The sequence below is a fragment of the Watersipora subatra genome, chromosome 4 (genome assembly GCF_963576615.1).
Source record: "Watersipora subatra chromosome 4, tzWatSuba1.1, whole genome shotgun sequence".
Classification (NCBI taxonomy): domain Eukaryota; kingdom Metazoa; phylum Bryozoa; class Gymnolaemata; order Cheilostomatida; family Watersiporidae; genus Watersipora; species Watersipora subatra.
Genome location: NC_088711.1, coordinates 52,274,270 through 52,298,895, shown reverse-complemented (window position 1 = coordinate 52,298,895; position 24,626 = coordinate 52,274,270). Strand labels below are relative to the sequence as shown.

At 36.7% G+C, this 24,626-nt stretch overlaps 1 pseudogene; it reads right to left on the bottom strand.

Moving 5' to 3' along the window:
• LOC137394337 (dolichyl-diphosphooligosaccharide--protein glycosyltransferase subunit STT3A-like) overlaps window positions 1–12,849 on the bottom strand; it is a 28,456-nt pseudogene extending 15,607 nt beyond the window's left edge.
• Between the last annotated feature and the right edge of the window lie 11,777 nt (window positions 12,850–24,626).

The following is a 24,626-nucleotide window of genomic DNA, read 5'->3' as shown; positions in this document are numbered from 1 at the left end:
TATTTCTCGCATACACTATTCAAAAAAAATTTTTTTTAAATCCTCTGTTAGTACCCTCTATAAAAAATTTTAATAGCAAAACTTTTGTTTCACAGTAATTCAGCAGTTTAAAAAAGTGGTATTCATTTTGGTAGTGTCCAAAATATTGTAGTGTCCAGAAGAAACTGTAGTGTCCAGAAGTGAGAAAGCTGTAGCTTCAAATTGTTATTAATACTTTACAAGTGTATTCGGAGCATTGTTATAAGGTCTTAGACATATAGAAGAACTAGCTGTGCTACCCGGCGTTGCCTGGGTAATAAAAAAGTCTTTGGTAAGAAAATTTATTTGTATTTAAGATACCGTATACAATATTTACCATTCTAACTTTCAAACTTCCTTTAATGAAAAACTATTTTTTCTGCAGTTCAAATGAATCAAGAGAAAAACAAATTGACCTAAATAAAGAAGCATTTACCGAGAAAAATTGATTTTTATTCAACATATAACAACATGTGCCATTCTAACTTTCAAACTACATATCATGAGAAAAGTGTTTTGTGTAGTTGAAATAATTTAATAGAAAATAAAAACAACTGTAAAGGTTTTCTAACTTTGTCAAACCATAACTTTCAAAATTCATATCATGAGGAAAAGGTTTAGTGCAGGACAAATAAATTACAAAAAACAAAACAACTATAAAAGGGTTTAGATATAAATGTGAAATAATTAGCAAGTATAGCTAAATTAAGTGGGTTTTGCTATGATTACAATAAAGGATAATTCATTAATGATACAATTATTACGAGCTGGGAAAACAAAATAAAAATCATGAATATGTTGAATTAATAATAACAATTCTTGTATAACATCCATGTACAAATTTAGCTATCGGCCGACGGCCATCCATTTTACTGAAAAATGCGGATATTGCTTCATGATATGCAAACAATATTTTTTCAATTTCAAACTATCTAAAACAGTTTTGTTACATATTTTATTTAGAACTCCAATATGTTAAAAAATGCTGCCATGCAATAAATTCAATGTATCTATACTTTGTGTATTGATAAAGCGATGTGAAGCTATGATCACTACGAAGCTAAAACAATCCTCTACAACATTCCTTACTCTTACAAAACCATTACCTTTACCACTGTCAGAGACAGTGCTGCTACTTTAATTATCTGTGTAATCATGAAAATCTGAATTGGCTATAATGCCATAAACATAAGTGATTATCTGTTTTCTAACTTGGGAGGTACATACATAAAACTTACACAAAATATTCGTTTTTGTAATTGAAATTCTTGCATAGAAGTGTGTGTGTTTGAAAAAGGTTACCGTTCCACCAGAAGATAGCCATCAAAACTTTGAATACTATTATCTTTCGATACTAGTACAAATGTAAAAATGAGATATCATACGTTGTCTGACCAAAATGTGAGAGAATTTCGACGCTCTTCTCACAAATACAGTATATACCTACTTGTCCGCACCGAAAGAATGTAGTAATTGGACCTCACAAAAAATATTTCTTAACAGGGGCGTCGTGAAGTGTGGCCGCATCTGTAAAATAATCTGCATGCGCTAAAGCTATATCTATAGCCGGAATGACACAGATATCCACACAATACTTTGAGAAATATTTATATATAGATAGTTGCACTCAACATTTACTCTGATCATTGAGTGGTGAAGAGCTTATTTGTTGAGGGAGAGACAGAACAGTCTAGGAAACTTTTAGGGGAAACATCAAACAAATCGCTTTCTACTCATGATAGCCGAAACTAGTAATCCCTTCAATTATTATTATTGTTGATCCAGTAAAACTATATTTTTTCTAAACTGTAACATGTACAAAAGACACTCGATGCTTCACTTGAGTGGAACTACTTTGCTACCAGCCATGGCAAAGGCGCGGTTGATGGGGTGGGTGAGTGTGTGAAAATATATGTATGGACCCGTGTGAAAGCTGGTAAAGTTGAAGCGAGGAATGCCGTTGAATTTTTCAATGCGACTGCATCTTCAAACCAGGCTGTTGATGTCACATTTGTGTTAAAAGAAGACATTGCTGCAGAACACCAAAGGCAAGGATTTGACAAGATCTGGGAAGGAATATAAATTCTGCCTGGCACCCATGGCGTTCACTACGTCAAACCAAAGATGGCAACCGAAATTCTTTTTGTCGTTGCACTGGTTGCTCAACCACTCATACATTCAACTTTGAAACTAAAACAAATTTTCTCAAAACCATCCCAATAACGCCAGCTCCACATCCCAGTACATTGGCACCTGCAACTGTGGTTATTTCTCCTGGTCATAACGTTAGTCTTCTTAACCACTTCGCTATTGGGAAACTGGTAGTTGTAGCTTATGAACGTGGAGCATATATAGGATCAATCGAGAAAATCAACAGTGATCAAAATGAGATACATGTTAATTTTATGACTGCCACATCAAATGGAACCTACAAATGCCTGCCAAAGACAAGCCTCAACTCGTTCATGCCAATTTTATTTTGGCTGCGGTGCCAATTATAAGCCCTAATGATGCTTCGCTTCTATCTTACGAACTTGAAAACTCCCAAGTTGTTAGCGAGCAATACAAAAAAAAGGACTTTAAATTAATTACGTTTTTTACGTCTTGCTGCTATAAAAAATAATTTTATCATAAACTTACATTTTTATTAGTCATAATAAAATTCGAACATTTTTTTGTCCTCTTATATTATGCTGTAAATAAATTTGGTCAATTCCTGGTAATAAATACAGCTAATAAAGTTCTGTGAAAAGTCAATTTCTATAGACAATACATAGTGGACAAAGTTGTAGTGTCCAGAATGTAGTGTCCAGAAGGTATGGTGTGTTCATTTTTTGCAAGTACTCGGTCTAGAATTGGTTAAAACCGGTCGAGATATACATCATTGTGAAGATGGTTTGTGCTACTCCAATGTAAACCAAGTTTAATTTTGGCTAACCTGGGTGCTTCGATAAATTCTGAAATTGAAAATCGGAAACAAATTTCCCAATTCTATCGAGTAGTGTCCAGAAGGGGTACTTTTTAAAACTTTTTTGCTAAATGGACAACTCCACAGCCATGAAATATTAGTGGGAGCTAAACACCATCAGTGGCTACCTATAATAAGCAGCAAATCAGTTCTGTGTTGTTCTAACAAAAATCTACCATGACTTATGTTCATCAAATGTAGTGTCCAGAATATATAGAATTGGTCCCTTAAATATTTCTGAACAACTGCACAGCTACTTAATCTCTGTGCTTAACCCATTGAACCCTAACAGCCACATTTGTGGCATTAAGTAGAGTGTGTCAGAAACCTTAGTGACCGCAAAACCGGCATTGGCACGACTCTGTTTACAATCGCTGTTTCTAAGCAACAACGCAAACCAATCTGTTTAATTTTTGCGCGAGATGTTAGACCAGAAATTTCACTTCCATTTGTAACAGTTTTGTAACAAAATAAGGTCAAGGTATAAGATTATGTGATGCGTACAGTAACTGTATAATTATTGTAAAATAACTACATATAAATTATATATGTCATGTGATACTAGCATAAACTCATACCAGCTATAACTGTCATATAACAAGTTAAAACTTAAACTAAAATCAGTTACCAACTCTAATCTTTGTAGGAAATATTGACAGGCAGTGCAGGTGGGTTGGGATGTAACACAAATGGGATACAAACTAAGACCTGCTAAGTGAACAGTATATAAAAGCAAAATGATTGTTTCCTTTTTTTGTCATTTCAAATCGGCTGAGAACTGTACAACCCTTACCTACGTATTGGTTGCTTAGGAACACACATTTAACCTTCATGATCTAAACAAGCTAGCCAGCCATTATTGCCTTCAAAGATGCATGCAGAAAAACTGCAACAAACTTTGAGCTCTTTGGTGAGAAAGTTTAATAAAGGGAGTGAGGCTCAAGAAAAATGGGAACTAGGAAAACACAGATGTTTCTGATGTCAAATTCCATGTTAAAATAGTGCAAACTTTGAACAAAGCAACTGATGTGACCATCAAACCTGGAGAGCAATAGAAACACAGCAGACTTTACCTCAAAAGCCTTTAATTTTTATCTATAACAATAACACATATAATGCCAGTTATCTATACTTTTTCTGCCACTAGTTAACAAAATTGATCAGTAAAATGCTGTAAAAGCCGGAATGATTTTAGTTTCAACATAGCAAAAATAAAAACATGAACAGGCATGGGTAGCTAAAGAAAATTAATGTGCAAAGACTCCTTTGACCATTATTATTGTGCCATTTGATGGCAAGTATATATATAAGATGTGTCATTAAGAGAGATTACAGTGGTTTATTCCTGTTAAAACTAATATCACATAACAAACAGTAACTAAATAGTTCTCGTTACTATTACTTTTATGAGCCAAATCAGTAAATCTGTCAAAGGCTAGGCCATTGTCAAGACGACATGATTATAGCATAGCCATACCAGGATGCTAGATCTCAACCCAGATAATTATCTATTTGACAATGTACTCAACTGTCAGAATAAATAAAGTAGCCAGAAACAGCATAGCAGGTTTTCAACCATTTTAAACGAAGCTTCATAAATAATTGGCAACCATTCAAAACATTAAAGAAGCAAAACAGAAATAACTTTGCCTAAAAACTCTCTCAGCATACGAGTGAATTTTTAAGTAAGGTTGAAGTACTGACCCCTCCCCAATACTCCAACGATTGTAGGCAAGGTTGAAGTACTGCCTCCTGCCCTGCAACATACTGCCCCTGCCCGTGGGCAATAGGTTGCCCATGGGAGGGTCCAGAATCTTCCCGTGGGCAACATACTGCCAATGAGCAGGGTCCAGACCCTGAAGGTATTTTTACCATCTTACATAAAGTATTCAACCACACCATGTCATATGGCCCGAGGACTCATTACTAGCAGTTGCCGATTTCTGTGCTCTTCTTCAATTGTCCATGCGAGACCTGAGTGGTAACTAGCATAAGACACTGCATTCCGCTGACACGAATTTAAATGTCACACTTAATTTCACTGCGACTGCAGAAGACAAGGCCACAACGGGACTGTTAGAGTTCTTCTTTGGTTATCAGTTAGTATTAGATTAAGAATTTACATTTTTTTATATTAAAAAAAAACAATTGACTATGGAAGTTCCCAAGAAACGCTAAACTGACAGAAAATAACAATCATTTATTAATGAACGGATGTCAGTAATTTTAAACAAAAGTTACAAATAAAACCGAATGTTTGCTGTGTGTTCAGAGTGTTGCTGTGTTGAATGAGAACAACATTAGTCTTCGCTACGTAATGAAACATTAAAACTCAATATAAAGACAAGTTTTAGGTCTGTGAACCCATCAATAAAACAATATTTTGCATATAGTTCATAATTGATATTAACACCTATCTTAACTCTGTAATAAACCTAATGTTAACCTTCCTTATATCTGTGTACATGGATATATATTGTAGTTGAGTGTTACTAACTTATTAATAATGATTGCATAACATGATTGTGAACAATAAGCTAGGCTTCTGTTAGGACTATTGTATCTTCATAGCTACTGTAAAACCTTTAATTGAACAACCATCATATTTCTTTATTTGACTACGACCATAGGGGAAAAGTTGAAAATGAGCGCCACCATTTAATTGAATGCCAGTTGATTTGGCCACCACCTTGACATTTTTTGATCTTTGCGAAGTCATAATAGCGAGTGACCAGTAAAAATGTGTCCACAAACTCGTGCTAATAATGACTTGGTTACATTAACAATAATTAGTTCTTTTGTTGTTTCTGTTTGTATCTAAATCCATTTACCATCTTGAAGTAGGACACAGGCTGTAAAGCATCGCGGGTTAATTGCAAACAATATACAGTAGATTAACTGGTAGAGATCTTTTTTGCTTTTCAATGCATATTTTAAGAGATATTGGACAATTCGGAGGTAAGTTAGCCGATTTATTGCATCTAACATGGTTAATATGGATTCACCAGAAGGAGATGGCAACATATAGGTGGCATTCACTTTGGCCGTAAAAGAGCTAAATCTGTCTTCAGAATTTTGAAGAGACATTGGAAAAATACAATGTCAGACTCTATTTGAATGCCACCTCTATTTGACTGCCACCATTGAGGAAGGGTTGAAAAATAAAGTGTTATGACCTTCAATTAAAGGTTTTATGGTAACTAAACACAACGTATAAGGTGTGGAGATAAATATATTATAAAGGAAACATATCTGACCCGTTAACAATAGAAATACTTTACTCAAGACAACCTATTACAGTAGACGCCCCTATAATGTACACATCCTATAGCGTAAATTCTACACGACGTACAGAACTTCTAGCAAGTTTTTGTTTGACTAGCATATGGCAACCGGTCAGACTCTTGAAGATACGAAAGCTGGCATGGTGACCTCTTTAACGGAAGAAACATTAAATATAAGAACGGACTACCTTAAACCGATGTTGCTTTAATTGTCATGACAACTAACCAGGTTTCAGAAAAAGAGAGCGTTTACTGGACAAGCTATTACAAATACCTACCCTATATATGAAAAGGCCACGAATATTGGGGAACATATTATCAAAACTGACCATTTATTAGAAACTACAAGAGGTGCTGACAGGATCATCTCTAAACCTGGCACGAGTTTGGTAACAACGACTGATATTGACCGTCTTGTTGATGATAATTGTTCCACTTCTGAAGCAACTGAAGCTGACCTAGGTACTACGAAGCAAAGTTTGAAGTCGTCAGGACAAAGCGTAAATGCAACAACTGATCTAGTTAATTCAACAAATGACATAACGACTAATATCAGCCCCAGTGCCGTAATCACAGAAACCCGTCAACAAGTAACAACTCATGAAGTGGTCATAAACGAACCTGACAACCGTGTTACAATACAATATGTACATGTACCTCAAAAAGTTGGCACAACAGCATCTTTATTGAGCACCCGGAGAGTCTTGCCTGTACCGCCAACTACTGTCAATACAGCCAGTTATTTGTGGAGTCACGAATATTCTACTGTTGCAGACATAGCCAAAGACACGCTACAGGTTCTATCAGCTAATCAAAGTAATACATCTACAGAGAAAGCTAGCTGCCTAGACACAACCGTAACATCTACTTTTCGATTCTTGTCAGATAGCACAAGACAATTGCGACCGCCAAAGCTGGCATTAAGACTGATGCTATGAGAGTGACGACTGTCAAGTTGTCCATGCAAAATGAGTTGCTCTTAAACGCACATCAAACATCTTTTCAATCAGTTATATAGCTACAAGAATACAGAGTATGCAAAATCAACATTTGGTCATATCCACTACAGTAGGTCAAAAATTAACTTTCAACAACCTGTTGACAATAAAAAGTAAAAACCTTTCACCACCATCAGGCCCTTTTGCCTCGCCAGACCTCTACAGTCACAAACCATGGAAACGCGTAAAGTATCTGACTGAGCAAGTCTGGTATAAGTGGAAATTACAGTATTCTCAGAATTTACGGAGAGGGCAAAAGTGGAAACTCCAGCCTGGAGATGTGGTGATAGTTATGGACGATGCACTACTTAGATGCAACTGGTAACTCGGGAGAGTAACTGAAACCCATAGATATGGTAAACCCTTGATATGCGAATAATCAAAACAAGTGAGGCCTATAATTAGCATGACGCAAAGTCATGGTGATGTGCAAAGCGGATCAGCTGATCTATTAACTCCAATTGACTTAGCACTGAAAACTGCTCAATTTTTCCATAGTTTGTGCATCTGAGACTGCTTATTTTATTGGACATATGTAAAACTTATATACAGTAATACTTCAACTTATGAGCGCCCTAACATATGAGAAACTTGAGATACGAGCCAGCTTTTAAGCAAGTTTTAGCACTAACACACGAGCCATGTTTGAGATACAAGCACATGAGTCAGTTGCCAAGTATGCCGGAGGTGTTTTATGAGAACAGCATCACTCTGTATTTTTCAACTGCTCAGATTATACTTTAGTACCATGTTTTTTGTGCGCGATTTTCAGCGTTGAATTATGTGAATTAAAAGTACTGTGCGTAGACTGAAAGTTTGCCAGTAAAAGGATAGATAATGCAAAGAAAAAGCGAATGATAACAATTGATATTAAACGGAAAATGATTGAAAAATATGCAAAATATGTATGCGTGATTGAGCTAGCTCAGCAATATGACAGAAATACATCCACAATTATCAAAGACAAGGATTATATTCAATGCATTTAGTTTGCAAAAGGACTAACCATAGTTTCTAAACGACGCAGCGATCTTCATGACCGCTGATAGAGAGACTGCTCAAGCTTTAGATAAAAGACAAACAATTGGCCGGTGACGGCGTAACTGAAACGATGCTACGTAAAAAGGCCGGTGCTATCTATCAAGACTATAAAAAATAGACATTCGGACAAGTTGGCTAGTGGTCGTGCATTAACCCTTGGTGACGACACCTGTGTTCGTCCTGATCGCAACATGTTGAAAGGGCGACAAAGGCAAATGTCCTTAGATAGGTTTCTATTAAAACGGCCGGCTGGTCGTGAGAGCGAAACAAAATTAGCTAACCAGCGAGAAACTTAAAACTATGAATGCCAAAGAAATTTGAATTACGTTAAGGTCAAGATTAAAGTTTGCTTTTAGGTTTGCTTTCAAGTTTGTCTTTTAAGACTTGGATAAAATCCAAATTTATCAAAGTCAGCTGTTGTAATGAAGGATAACTTATCTCTCCCTCTGGCAAATGCTAGCGATAGCTGCTATTGTATGTTTTTAATTTTACATTTTAATTAATCACATTTCCTTGCATTATTTTTTATTTGTTGCTTTTTGAAAGCATGTGGTAAGTTAGGACAATAACCAACATGTTCTTTCTGTTACAATATATTGTTTTTGAGTGCTTTATTTGCATTTTTAGAGTATGGAAACCAATCAATATATATTTATTTGTTCTATATATAAATAAATTGCACCAACATGCGAGCTCAGTCTCTGAACGCATTAAGCTCGTAAGTCGAAGTATGACTGTAATGACTTTGAATGAGAAAGGCAAGAATCTTACACACATAGTAACGAATAATACCAATGATTTAGAAGCTTCTATATCATTGATAATACAAAGAGTGACCAAATAGAAATTAAACTAATAACAAACTAATGAATCAAATGAGATTTAGAAGCAGTTACGCTGGACCACTGTATTAAACACCCATTAGACATGACTGAAAATAACTAGACGAGATAGTTTTTGTCTAAGGTTTGTTGAACTAGATTCCTGCTTTGAAGCGGCATAGCGTATTCTGATTTTAGTAAAGCGATTTACTATAGTTTTGAGTAGACTGTTGGCATGCACTGTGCATGTGAAACATTGATTGAGGTTATGTAACAAGACATATATGTTATTGTCTGTGATGTTACTTGTTTAAAAGCTCTCTGTGTGATACCATAGCTCTCCATGTGTGAACGTAGGCACTTTTCTGCAGCAATACATATTCGGCCTATCAATCTGGTCACCAATCCTCCTCTGGCTCCTCTGTTTTTAGCTGAGATTAGGGTTATGTCATCACTATTTGCACTTCCCACTACTTCTACATCGGTCAAGAACTTGATACACTCATCACATTTGAATTAAAAACAATCCTCATCACCGAACTCCTCATGTTCACCTTCCTCAGCTTTTGTCTCTTCTTTCTTTTTCTTTCTAGCCAGAGAATGTAGCAGGATAGCAGGAGTTGGCCAGTTTTTTCAGCCCTGCTCACATCCAGATCAATACAGTTAACATTGGGATGTGGTGTGATATCTGTTTTTATGAACAGTGCTCGAATTGCAGATCTAAAGCACTGCACAGCCGGGTTATTGTTATAGCCACCCTTAGATTGTATTGTGGAAAACAGAATCTCAATGCGATCCTGGTTAACATATCTGACCCTTTAACAGTAGAAAAACTTTACTCAAGACAACCTATTACAGTAGACGCCCCTATAATGTACACATCCTATAGCAGGAAGGAAAGGTTAAGGAAGTAGTTGATGTAAGGGTAGTTGCTGAAAAGATAATGAGCAATGTCATGTACAGATTTGGCTGCTGACTTAAAAACAATGACGAAATGATGATGATTTTCCTATTATTTTCCACTAGCAGCTTTCAGCTTGGTGTCTTTAATCGGCATAGATAGCTTATGATATTGTTGAGAGCTTCTTGTTTTGAGTTGAAGTTCTGTCTTGTTATGGACAATTCAGGATATACCTGGGGTGTTGTAGTCTCTTCTGATGACATTTCCCTAAGAATTTGGTCTTATTGTTACGTTTATGACTTAAAAACCAGCACGCCAAGCGTGCTTCCCCTACTGAACTTATTGCTCAATTGAAGGCTTTGATGTTGTGATGCACATCACTACGACGTAACGTCGTGAAAACAACAGCCAATTATAGGCCTCACTTTTGCTCCATTGTAGTGATAGCTATTCGCCAATCTAGGGTTTACTATATCTATGCTGAAACCCAAACAAATAGTGTTGGCTATGTGAGGCATGTGACTTTGCAAACGCCCAAGAAAAAACTAAAGAGACCAGTTTACAAGCTAATAATTCTACATACAACTCCAGATATTGAGAAAACTATAAGGTTTTCGGAGGGGGTGTAATGGAGGTCATCAGGAATTATTCTTCAGCTATGCCCTGGTTTTCCGTAACCCGCTGCGTAAGCTTGCTGTGCATAAGTCTCTTGCTATCAGTTAAGTACCTCATGGTTTACAACACAAGTTAAATGATTAATCTTTGCCATTCATATGAAAGCACACCTTACTAGCATTGTGAAGAGGACAAAAGAAAACTTCATCAATGAAACACTCGTCCTGTCCTCGCTCAGACTACGCCGTTGGTTTCAAGTATTTTGCCCATCAGTAATGACAGATTACTAGAGGTAACGAGGCTTCGTTTGGTTTGTTCATACATTCAGTTTGTTTGGGTTTTATGTAATTACTGTATAGCTGCACTCATTATGTACATTTGCTTGCATTAAGCACCCACAAACACGCGCGCGCGCACACACACCCCCCAAGCTCCAAACAGCAGTTATTCTCCATTGGCAACCCATACAAGACGTAACAGCAGATGTGTCAGTAAAGTACAGATAAATTAGGACTAAAGTAGTAAAAATATATTGTTGTTGTACTTTATTGCAAACTTGAAAACTATTTTTATTATTTTTTTCTTTAGAGAATAGACGTTGCTGTCTGGGAAAAGATGAACAAATTGTTGAAAATTGATGTTGGAGGTATGCGCTCCCCTTAACTTATAGTAAAACTAGTGAATATTTTACTAGTTTTACTATAAGTTAGGGGGAGTTGCTGTTAGCTGTTTTATATTACCGGCAATGCATGTGTAATATAAAACAGCTTACAAACAGTGGCAGGGAATGTGATTGGCATTCGCTAATTTGAGTAAGCTAGCATACGCATTGCTAAACTTCCTAATAAGAGCGAGCTTCAGCGATGTTGCGTGTAACACAGCATTGTTATGCCTTGGTATGCAGAGCCTTTCAACACTGTGCATAGCATTTCAACGCTGTCGGCTATTTCACAATCAAGTGTGCATTTTTTGTTTCACCTTTGCTAAAAAACCAAAATGCTTTAAAGAATTTGAAATCTAGATAATTGTATGCGCAAAAGGCTGGCCTTTCAGAAACCTAATGATAAAGCACACCATTCCAGTGGGTCTGATTTTAACTAACATTTTATCAGGGTATGTCTGAAGGGGTACGGACATTACAAAATTAGAATATGACATCAAATGCAGCTCTCATATTAACATTAAAAGCTATGCCAGCCATTTCAATGTGCAGGAATATATTAATTCAAGTATAAACCTTCACTAAGACCACAAAATGGAATTGCTATCAATGTTCTAGAAGAGGAACTTGGGAGTTCAATATTTACCATCTAATTAACCAATTTGGTAAAACTCGGTATACTTTTGAATTTTTAAATTTTATTTGCCTCACAGGATTGGTTCATGCTTCTAATGAAAATTCCCAAGTTTTCCCGGTTGAAAGTTAACAGCATATAAAGTTTCACAAAGCTAGCTTGAACACAACCATGTCTATGCATCAAATAATGTGAAGCTAATCAAAGGGTACGGACACTACAAAAAAAGCTACAGAAAAATTTCATTGGAAAACCTACATTCATTTATTTATCAATTGATAAACTATAAACAAAGTAGGTTGAAGTTGAATTAAGCTGTATAATACAACATTTACACTTATTCCTGTCATTTAGGGGTACGGACATCACATAATATACAAAAAATAAGCATATTTGTATGCAAGGTATTTTTTATATAACACATGACTTGGTTGTGACATAATATTATTTCAAGTTGAGCTGAAATGGCTGCATGTCTTTACTTTCAAGCACAAAAAAGACTTTCTTCCAACAGTACCTGTCTCTCTAGTCCATTCAAACCTTTTGTTGGCACCCTCTTTCATGAACCGTACATCAAGATTGCTTCCATCAACTTCAATTACTTCTCCAACAGCAAAGCTATTCTCATAGGTTACTGCCACCACAGACAAGCGTTGTCTATAATCTGTCTCCACCACTAGCACAGATGCAGCACAGATTGTTGAAATACACACATCTGCCACTCTTGTCCTCTCAGCTCCCTTCACTGCCAGTTTCTCCTCCAGCCAGTCTCCACAGTAGCCTTTGTTGATACACCCATCGCTCTCTTCATCATGACAGAAGTCACAGTAGCAGGATAAAAGCTGACCTTTCAGAAAACCTAGGGAAGCTGGTGTGTTTTTCACAGCATGGAGTTGTCTCACTCCCATCTTGACTGGCAGAATATTTGGTCACTCTAGATTGATGGTACCTTGCTTCAAGAAAAAGTATTCACGGTTGGTGACATAACCCCTAGCCATTCTGAAGGGAATCTTTAAGTTTTCTTCACAGTATTCATAGAAATCATTTGGATTCGCTATGACAGCTTTTCCAGATATAACAGTCTGGTACACACTGGACTTCACTGTAGCTCCAAGGCCATCACAAACTGACTTCCATGGCTGGTCTCGTAGAAGTTTCTCTGCAGGCGAATCTCACCCTGGCTGATGTTATGAAATGAGTTCCTCATTTTGTACTGTGCTGGAGCACCATCAGTGAATATGTGCACTCGCTTGAGAACTACTTGTTTCTCTTCCTCTACACTTTTTAAAGCAAAATCCCTAAAGGCCATTACCACAGTGGCGTCCTTAGCTTTCTCCTCTGTAATGCAGATTATGCTATGCTTCACCAATGTCCTCTCATCTTGACAATGGCAATCTTGAAAATCTTCATCAATGGCGATCTAACAACAAAAAGCCCACATTAAACTATGGTTACTATCTAACTTACTTATTGCATCACATTTCTGAAGTCATGTTGAGCATCAACCAACTGATATATACTGAGCATTATGTCTGACTTTCCGTCTTACATCACGTAATTGTGAACAACAAGATTGACTGAAGCTGTGTTTGGTGTATCTATCTGCGTTGCTAAAAAGTATTTTGTATAAATTATATAGTGCTTACCTTCTTTCCTATGATAGCAAGTCAGCTTCTGATCAATTCTAGCAACTTTTCCTGATATATATACTTTATGGGACCCAAAACAACATATTGTGTAATTTTGTTGGGTCCGTACCCCCATCAGGTCCGGGTTATAATTATCAATGTTTCATCATTGCTATGCAAGCTATGCTAATGTTGACATTTTCTTTGGATAATGAGACTGTCAGTCACCAAAAAAAGACAGAAAAAGTGTGCTTACTGTGTCTATTGATTGGGAAACTAGGCAGCATCTATGAAGTGAAAAACCCTTCAAACCAGCATATTAGTGAGGTCATTAAAACATTGTTATCCTAGGTCAACTAAATTCAGCTGTAAACAACACTCATATGTCAGTTGAGATGGTTGACTAAAAAAAAAATTTGTATTTGATTGATTTTCTGTTTACATGGCTATAAAGTTAGGGGGTACGGACACTACTCAGATGACGGATACCACAAATGATTACTTATCCCCAATACACGCATGATTCACTCAGGATATGTTGTCAGTTGTTGTTTTTTTGAGCAAGGGGATGAAAAGCCAACAACCAAACATAGATTGTAATAGTATATATGTATTTCTTCTCTCAAATCAGAGTGGGGTACGGACACTACATATTTTACCTTGTCAATGTCTTGTTTTCAATCAAAGTTTATAGCTGACGTAATATGCATTGTACAAACAATATGGAGCGTTCATTTTGAAGCTAAGAGCCAGAAGAATCCTATGAAGTTGACAATGACAACCTGGTGCATTAATGTTTCAAACTACCTCCTTCTAAAACCACACTCTAGAAAAACACTAAAAACTCATAACGGGTGGGCATTTTCAATAAAATGAGCAAAATACAAGAAATGGGAGCTTTGTGACATGAGTGTCATATTTTTTATTGGAAATTTTGCTGGGCTATGGGAATCATTATCAAAATACATACGTAATTATGTCTTCTTGAAGTTTTACTCATGATATTGATCACAAAAAATCGAGTGAAACGATATAACGTTCAAAAATGGGGAGATTTTGATGACATAAATGGCTACAGCTTCCGTTCTAATTCACCAAAATGAAAATGGTTTTCTGCCCTGTAGAGGCTTTTTCTTACTTTATCAAGATCTTAAACCTCACAACGTATTTTGCTATTGAACAAACAGTACAGTGTTATAACAAAATTGAAATCCTTGATGTACACTTGATTGTGAAATAGCCGTGTGAACATGCATATTACGCACAGCAATTTTATGCATATTTTAACTCAAATAATAGCTATATCTGCTCAATGAATCAATTATATCCCGAGCGGCTTAATTGGTTATGTTAGTCTCCCTGTGGATGGGAGGTTCCGAGATCAAAGCTGCTGCCATGCAGATTTTCATTTCTAGACTTTAATTGCTATAACTGTACACAGGAAAGACAAAAGACCAACGAACACTGAGATTTATATACATGTTTGTATAGTTTATCGCATTCATGGACCATAAATCGAGTGAAAGTGATAAAAAAAGGGAAAATTTGTTGCTACAAACCAATAAGAATAGTTACGTTACAGCCAAGAAATGAATGTTTGGTCTAGTTTTTCCTTTTTGAAAGGGCAAAGGGGTGAGTTTATGAAGATCTTGGAACGTATAAGACAAATTACATGTACGTTACTGTTCGTATGACAAACGTTTCTAGAACAGATTATTCATGTTGTAGGAGTGTCTACTATGCAATACACCACCGGGTTACGGCATCCCTGTTTTATGGCTTTATAGCCTCACGATGCAAAACAAGGTGTGTTTTTTTGTCCTCTCCTTATGGCATTTGTTTCGCCATATGACATTAACACAAATGTTTCTCGAAACTTCAATTTAGTGGTCGGTATGCTGCATACGTTGGAGTCACAAAAATGCCGATCTGTTATTTGCCGAATTACCTCCCGCAACGCCTGAAAGAGATACAAATCTTGCTCTCCCTCTCTCAGTTTAGCATTCTTTGTGTTTCGTAAAACAATAAATTAAGACGATAACGAAATTAAAGTTTAGTAAACTATTTACTAAAACTTAGCTTCAAGTGTGTTTAGTAAGCTAAATTCATTTAAGTTAGATTCAAAGTTTATAGTATACATCGGTCTCAAATTTAAGAATTTCATTCGATTTGTATTATACATAGTAATGTTACATTTTATTGCAGATCATAACCACTAAATTGGTTGCTGTTGACTATAGGTACTAAGGTTTATAAAATATTCTGTTCCTAAATTTAATATGTATAGTACATATATACAGTTTTGATATTTTACTGCCGAGAGGTGTTTGCATTAAATAATTTCTATGTATTTTTATATACCTCTATCTGTCATATCGCCTTACGATGCCATGACTGGAACAAATTAATGTTGCATGACGGAAGTTCACTGTAATAACAACATCAATGTATTACAAATGAGACAGTAATATTTCATTTCTTTAGCAACACCTTGGCACAATACCAATTATCTATCGTTTTTTTACGTCATTACCCTGTTTGCACATGCGCTCGTCCACAAAAAAAGCCGCCATCTTTGTAGAAAACGATCGTCATTCTCTTGATTAATGGGATTTTTCGGTGTTGTTTTGATACTAAAATAAAAAATTTGCAAACAAAAGCATTGTTTGCAATAATTAATTGCAGAAGTTTCATGTTTTTAACGATAATAGTTGTCCATAAAGATAGCAGACAATGATAGAATGACGTCACGAAAAAACGAAGGATTGGTAGTAAATTTAAATTAAGCCGCAGCCTAAAATCCACTTACTTGCTTGAATAGTTTTACATACAGAGATTTGCTGTGTTAATTAACAGAAAACTATAATGTAAGCTTGTTATTACTAAAATAGCATTCAAAGGACTCGGTTGTCACAAAACCAAATTTCTCAAAGCTGTAAAATATTAAATGAAGACACAAAATATTAAACCATAACTGTCACGTACAACTTTTATTGTTATTTGCTAGGTAAATCAGACACACTGATTCCGATTTTGTACTCAAAATAAAGATTAGTCTACTAACTTTCAGAGTAATGAAGGCTTTTTAACAGCGTTTTAATATCGGTCTCGAAAACAACACGATCCGCACAACATGCTCCGCCCATAAATACGTGAAGTAACCTAGCTTTTTAGGAACAGAAGTTACGTAGGGATGTTTAGACCGATTTAGAATAATAGAGATGGGTGTTTTAAAATCCATTAATATCTAATTTTAGCCTTAAAAATAATCTGTCTTTTCTGAAAGGTAGATAAGCTATTTAACATTGCATATTTAAGAAAGCGCGATAACAAGGCTAGCTTGTGATAAAGTCGCGCTTTTTGAGCTCATTTTTCTCAACGTTCAGCCTATTTAAACATCGTGTAACAAGCTACGAGCAATTTTGCATAGTTTATATACCTTTCATAAATAACTGACATAATTTTACAGGCTGGATTTAGATAATAATGGGTTTTAAGACACCCATCTCTATTATTATAATTCGGACGAAATATTCCTAAACTTCCATTCCTGAAAAAGCTAGGTTTCGTCACATATTTATGGGCGGAGCTTGTAATGCCGATTGCGTTGTTTTCGAAACAGATATTGAAACGCCTTAAAAAATCCTAAACGACTTTGAAGATTAGTGGACCAATCTTGATTTTGAGCACAACATCGGAATCAGAGTGGCTGATTTACCTAGAAAATATGATAAAAGTTTCATGTGACAGTTATGGTTTAAGTAACAGTGTTAAATGACCATGCAAAAATGTCGTGCTTGAATGTGGAAACTATGCTTTCACCAGAAGCAAGTTTTATTCTGTTCTTATACATGTCTTTCCAAAGGTACACTGCTTGTGGCTCTGAATATTTGGAGACTATGCATGCCTTCAAAGTAGTGCTCTAAGGGAACCAGCTGTAACAGGTCAGCAAGGTGGTAACTTATATTTCAAGCTTTTACAGGTTTACTGTGCAAGAAGACAAGTAGCTTGTGTCTGTTTATGGGCCAAACGGAAAATACACATAAAAGCGTTTGAACAGCGAACTTGTTTGTTTTCAAATGATTTCAATGAGCAGGAAATCTACCAAGAGTATGGAAATTTTACTTTCACGCTTGTTCTTCTTTTAACACATTTACTAGCAATTCATGGTAGGGTAAGGGTAAGCAATAAGATGTCACAACAGAAAAAACTCGCTATTTTGCCTGATTTTAAACTTTCACAGAAACTGTGTCCAGTTCAATTTATATTTTCAAACAGTTATTTAATGAGTCAATGACAAAGCTAGTTTAAACTTCTGTGCATAGCCTATAGGCTAATAAGTTGTGCCTACAAAAATGTCTCTTCATTTGACAATAAGCATCAAAATTGTTGTTCATGTATATTTCGCAGCTCATAAAAATCAAAGTCCGTTGTGAAAGTTAGTTGGGTTCATAAACCAGCAGTCTATTTAGGATAATCAATCTCAACAGCTTACATTTTACCTCTTCTTCATAGAACGTACTAGAGCTGGTTGCGGCAAGCAGCACGCCTCATATGTTGAGCAGTTGTTAACACTAGACAATATTGTAAATTATTGCCATATTAGCAAATAATTGTTTATTGTTGACGTGATGTATAGTTTTTAAATTCACGAACAGTCTTTGGTAAAAAACTGTTGTGATAAACAGACGTTCTTGCATCTATAGTAGAAGGATCGCCTCTTCCAGTAGCTCGTGTGACAGTCATACTAACTCGGTCCTGCATTAATTAATCATAGGTGGTAATTAATGAGTTGTGATTCTGGTCAGAGGAGAGGAGTCGCATTAGCAGATTTTGTCTACTGACCTTCCGTCTTTCACATAGTGTTTGCATATTTAAAGTATCTAAAGCTTTGGTGATGCTATCTCTTCCTTTCATACTTTCATACGCTTAAATACTAAAATCTGATAAACAGATAACCCAGAGCTAGGCCACAATCTACACCATTTCCAACCCCCACAAGCTTCCCATCTCTGCTCCCAATTGTGAACTTGTACAAAAGTTCGTACATTTGAAAACTGTCAGACATTTCTATTTAGATAAAGGGATTAAATTTATACAAACGGCAAATACAATGCCGTTATCAAGCAGATATCTGAAGAAAACTCGCAAGAGTGGGGTGGGGACAACCCCTAGCTCTAGTTCTCTGCGCTTTAACCAACGCTACAACCTGCTGAACCCAACAGGAGGGAGCTGAAACCAACTCATTTATGCTCTGCTGAACCCAACAGAGTGCGCTGAACCCAATGCTGCTGACTGTACAACCTGCTGAAACCAACAGGAGGGAGCTGAACCCAATTCACTTCCGTTCTGCTGAAACCAACAGAGTGCGCTGAAACCAACGCTGCCAACTGTACAACCTGCCAAACCCAACAGGAGGGAGCTGAAACCAACTCACTTGTGCTCTGCTGAACCCAACAGAGTGCGCTGAACCCAACAGAGTGCGCTGAACCCAACGCTACTGACTGTACAACCTGCTGAAACCAACAGGAGGGAGCTGAACCCAACTCACTTCCGTTCTGCTGAAACCAACAGAGTGCGCCGAAACCAACGCCGTAACCTGCTGAAACCAACAGGAGAGAACACAACTCTTGTAAGGATAATTATTTAATTATCCTATTTATTTGTAGTCATTTTGTGTGAGCTTGCTGTTAGTGACGATTATAAACGATATTTCTCCAACAATAACGACTTTATTATAGTAATACTAATCATGCATCAAATTCAAGAGTCACACCCAAGCTGAACTGCCTAAAAATTAGTGGCAGTATTTATATTACATAAGCGATTGGCTTAGAGATTGACGGTTATCGTTCAAACCGACCAATCATATAGTCTTGCTGACTGCCGAGTTTCTAAGAATTTTCACATACAGAACAATAAAAAATTATTGCTAGACAATGAGCCATTATAGCGTAACCATCTAAACACTAACAAAAAGCCCAGAAAATTCTATATATACTGGGTAGCGAACAGTAAGTGTAAAAAAACATTAAGACATATTTCGATAAGGAAAAGGGCTAATTACAAAATCTTATCTCGAGAAAACGTAGAACAAAAACGGAAACAATATTGTTCAAGTAATCTTAAACTACTAACAATTAATTAAAACAGAAACTTAGAATATTTTGACATGTAACCATGAACATAGAAACTGCCTTCCAATGAGTGAACGGTAAGAAATAAATTATAGAAGAATGTTCACTGCGTGGTTGAAGGATATCAACTAGATATAGTGTAGAACATGTAAGCACTCCTGTAGAAACTAACACATTAAGAGTAGGGGATTGCGTAAGTGAATGCATAGAGTAACATGTAGTGAAATAGTTATCATTATTATTTTAGAATATTGATTATCTACAATTATTGGATTATTTTTCTAACTATTTTTTATATTTTTAATTTACAGTATTCATTTAATATTTCATTTGAGGATTATCTATATATAATCACTGGCCTGGGCTTGGGAAAGTTATATAATTCATTTATTCATACTTACTGATACTCTACTGTATATTACTAACTTTATTCATAAATAACCTTTGTTTGTTTAACCATTTTGTTTTCTCTATCAGACACCGAACAAGTAAAAGGAGTTAGTTATGTTAATACCCATAACTAACTACTACTAAACTTTACATTAAATTTATTGTTTTTTATCAATTAATAAAAACAAATTATGTTAACAACATACAGTACAAGTTCGTATGAAAAATTAATTACTGATTAATTACTAAAATGAAAAAAAAACATTACGATACATCACTTCATTCAACACAAGCCTGCCTGCCCAAGGCTGTCCCTTGATTGTGTTATATCTCGTTTTGTCAGTTTCTGCTTACCGAAAAAGAGTTGTCTCCTCATTGCTGGGAAATTCGACCTTTGCATTATCTAAGTCGGAACTGCGTAGGAAATTGCATTATGGTTTGGATCCGCCATCTTGTAATCCACGTTGGCATTCGCTATAGTGTATTTGGCACGATTAGTACGACCAATAATATTGCGTAGCTGGCCTACGTCACATTGGTATAGCGTGAGTTATTTCTCTTAATAGGGGCAGTGCTGATAACCTCCCCCTGTCACAGTTCTCGCACTCGTTGGTCTTCAGATGCAACATCTAACCGGGAGATTCGAACTATCCTTCTTTCTTTTGGGATGGACTCTCGACCGGTGAAGGCCACTTCCACGAGACGGTGATCGTCTTATATCTTACTATCAAAATCCGTGCCTGGTCACGGCAGGCTGTGTACATCCAAGAAGGAGTGACCAGTCTGCAGTGGACGATCACTGATAAAACGGTAAATTACTGTTATAACATATTTTCATAATTAAAGCCATTCTATTGAATCACGCGTCCCCACAATGTAATAGCTATAAGTTCACACCATAATATTATTAAGCTCTGCTTAATAATATCATATAATAATAATAACAGCCAACAGCTATCTTTCTCTCGCATGCTCAGCGAGCTATTAAATATTGTGATATGTAAAGAATTTAAACACCGTACAATTTCAGTTACGGATAACTCATTATTACCGAATTCTATCATATCATTTTGGTGGAGGTGCCTGTTCCTTCAACGCGGTACAGGTTATAATATAAATAAAAGGCTGTTGGCAAAAATAAGCTTCATAATGGATATTAATGAAAAAAGAAAAAATTTACTTATAGAAATAATTCACTAATTTTCTTTCTGTGCCATTCCTGGTCTACTACACGAAGGCTTTCGTATCTTCGCTGACCTTACTGGCTTTAATCTTCATTGTCTCGAACTTGTCGTGAAGTTCTTTTACAGCTAACCGCTGTTTTGCTTGTTTTACTAAGTATGTGTTTTCTAATCAGATATTAAACATAATTTTGCCCCGTTCTTTAGTGGGTTTATTGGAATTTTTTTTTTTTCTCACTTATTATAATATTGTTCCTTGTTCTTTCACTTTCTTACACGCGGTGTTTCCTCCCTGTAATCAGTGCCGGTTCACTGATTGTTTGCTTGCTTGTCAGCTTGCATGTTCTTGAACTGATTATTATCGGTCTCGTTAGTGGCAGTCTTGCCGTAAACCCTACTTTCTTACCCACACCTGCAATCGCTTGGCTGATCACCTCGCGTTGGTGTTGTGCGTATCGGAGCTCCCCCTTTGCTGGCGTCGTTCCAGCTGTGTTTGTAGTGCCGCTTGTTGCGTTGCGCTGTTTTTCATTAGGGTTTGTTAGTGTTGCCTGGTGTTCGTGGGCTCACTGTTTAAAAATTTTGGGAGAACTATTATAGTGAAGTAATCACTATTACACCGTATTAAAAGCATTATATTGTTAGAACTATTATAGTGAAGTAATCACTATTACACCGTATTAAAAGCATTATATTGTTAGAACTATTATAGTGAAGTAATCACTATTACACCGTATTAAAAACATTATATTGTTAGAACTATTATAGTGAAGTAATCACTATTACACCGTATTAAAAGCATTATATTGTTAGAACTATTATAGTGAAGTAATCACTATTACACCGTATTAAAAGCATATTGTTATAGTAATACATTAATACCTTCTTTTCATTGAGATAATAATTTTAATTCTTGCATTATGGCAGAAGGGTTTGATGATGACTTTGACCCCATGGCAGATACAAATCCACTAAACTCACGAAGTAGATTAAATGTCCAAGATAAATCAAGTACACGTAAGCAGGATACAAGAGCTAATATGAAAAAGGAGATGCTCGAGTTCTGGAAAACTCTTCCCGAGGATTTAAAATTGGAGGTGATGAACCATGAACTAGGGTCGGATGCACCAAATCTAAGCGCAGCATCTGCATTTAGAACACCAAGAATGCAATCCCTTTCGCCAACATCGAGCAATCCGTTTATAACCCGCAGTAGAGCAAGTATTTCTTCTGTTCCTCCTACGGCCAGTACACAGTTGCCAACCAGGGCACTTCCTACACAGCCGCCTTCAGTACTCGCTACACAACCATCTTCAGTACTCGCTACACAACCATCTTCAGGACTCGCTACACAGCCACCTTCAGTATTCACTACACAGCCACCTTCAGTATTCGCTACACAGCCACCTTCAGTACTCGCTACACAGCCACCTTCAGTAGTCCCTGTACAGCCACCTTTGGCACCAATAGTACTCCCTAATTTCCATGATATGGACAATTTTTCCAATGGTCCAGGAGAAAGTTGGGATAGTTTTATTGAGAGGTGGGAAATAAAAATTAGACCATATCGCTTCTCGAGCGAGCAACTGGCACTTACTCTGCCAGATAGATTTACTGGTGCGGCTTATGCTAAATATAAACGGGTTGTTAGGGCCAACCCTTCACTCATGATTGACTACGTACAGCTTAGAGCTGAATTAAACAAACTTTTCACTGTCCATACTAATCTTCAGGGGCGTGGTTTATACTCTATCCAACAAGGTCGCCGAACTGTCAGTGAATATTATGCCGAACTCTCCTCGCTTGCTGATACAGCGTATGGCAACGTACCAGAAGCATATCGTGACACTTTCGTTGTAGACATTTTTATTCAAGGACTTCGAGAGTCCATTAAGAAAGGACTTATGTTTAAAGGTAAAATGACCCTTTCTCAAGCGCTGCATGAAGCTGAAGTTGTCGAGCTTGCGGAATTACAAAATAAAACCCCAGCTAAAATAATGTCTGTAAACGAAGTTAACTCAGTTGAACCTCTTCTCGCTCCCTTATGTAATCAAATCAAGGATTTGAAGCTCTTGGTGGAAAAACAGGCAGGTAACCCAGTAGCTCAACGTAATCACCAGCCTCAACCACCATATCGGTCTAGTTATGGTAGTAATCACCGTAGACCACAGGATAATAATAAACCTCGACATTTCTCAAACAACTTTCAACCACGTCCACGTACCCAAAGTTACAACTCGCAGAGCCAATCGCAATCTTTCAGAAATATATCTAATCGTGGTCGCTCGCAAAGACCTTCTTATGGTCGTCCACAACAACCGCAATCTGCGGATAGACTTAGATCTAAAAACAATCAATCTAATAATGGCTGCTGGACATGTGGTTCACGGAATCATTGGTCGAGAGAGTGTCCTAAGAAAAATGTAAACGCTGTCACTGCTACTGCTGATGGACTCGAACCACAACAGTATGCGGAGTTTCTTCTTACTCAACCTCAAGAAATGGATGATTTGAAAGTCAACGCTGTTGAGGTCGTTTCAAATCCACCTTTGAGGAAACCATCTTCACGTGGTACTGGTTCGAAACTATCACCTAAGAATAGTTTCATGCTCACCCTTCTTACAGTCTGTGCTCTGTTTTCTGGTACTGAATCCGCACAGATCATCCTTCCTGATAACCCGATGATTTGCGGTTCTACTCCAAAAGCCGCTCACATTTACAACATAACTCATGAATACCCCTGCACATCCAATGCAACAAGTAATAATCATACAGTCCCTCAAAACATGAACATACAAGTATATCAAAAGAATATAGTAGAGTGGCAATCAAAAGCCTACCAGTGTGCAAAGTTTAAGGACAAAATAGCTACCCAAATTTCTTTCTTTACAGATATAAAATCCCGTACTGCTACAACTGAACGCATACCTGTAAGCAGAGAGGAATGTGAAAGGATGATAACACACAAAACTTGTTCTGCTGGTTCTTTAATTGGTTCTAATGGTGTATTTGTTACCCAAAATTCTGCCAATGCATCCTACCAATACTGTTGTAAGGAACATACTTTTGAAGCTGATCAATGTAGTGTAATTGTAACTTCTGTCTTTAAGAAACACAATGTAGAAGTCTTTGAGTCACCCGCCGGTGATGTTTCGCATTGTCGTTATGAACATGGTAGCTGTTTACTCTCAGATCAATCAATACTTGTATGGGAAACTAATAGGGAAAGTTATTGTGAATACGAAAAATGGTACACGATGAAAGGGAAATTGTATGAAGACCATTTTGTCAGTAATGATCGCAACTTGGCTCTAACTTTCCACACATACGGATTTCTGTCATTCACTAACTG